Source organism: Penaeus monodon, chromosome 15, assembly GCF_015228065.2.
Source record: "Penaeus monodon isolate SGIC_2016 chromosome 15, NSTDA_Pmon_1, whole genome shotgun sequence".
Lineage (NCBI taxonomy): Eukaryota > Metazoa > Arthropoda > Malacostraca > Decapoda > Penaeidae > Penaeus > Penaeus monodon.
Genome location: NC_051400.1, coordinates 46,105,201 through 46,105,467, shown reverse-complemented (window position 1 = coordinate 46,105,467; position 267 = coordinate 46,105,201).

Below are 267 nucleotides of genomic sequence, written 5' to 3'. Positions count from 1 at the left end.
CGATTCAAAGAAACAACAAGGATGGCAGCACCGGCGGCGGACGAAGCGAGGCAAGGAAAGGAAATCCGGCACAAGAGGCCCTTCGATCGGCCGCTGGGTGTGGGTTGCGTCGAAGGGGGAGATCCTGGCTTACAAATGAGGCTCATACATCAACATAAAGGGAATTCACGTTTGTGGGATCGGATTAGTTACGTCAATAGGGGCAAAGCGTGCGATATATATGTTGGAGGAGGTTTTCTTCAGTGACTGATATTCGTTCAAACTGGA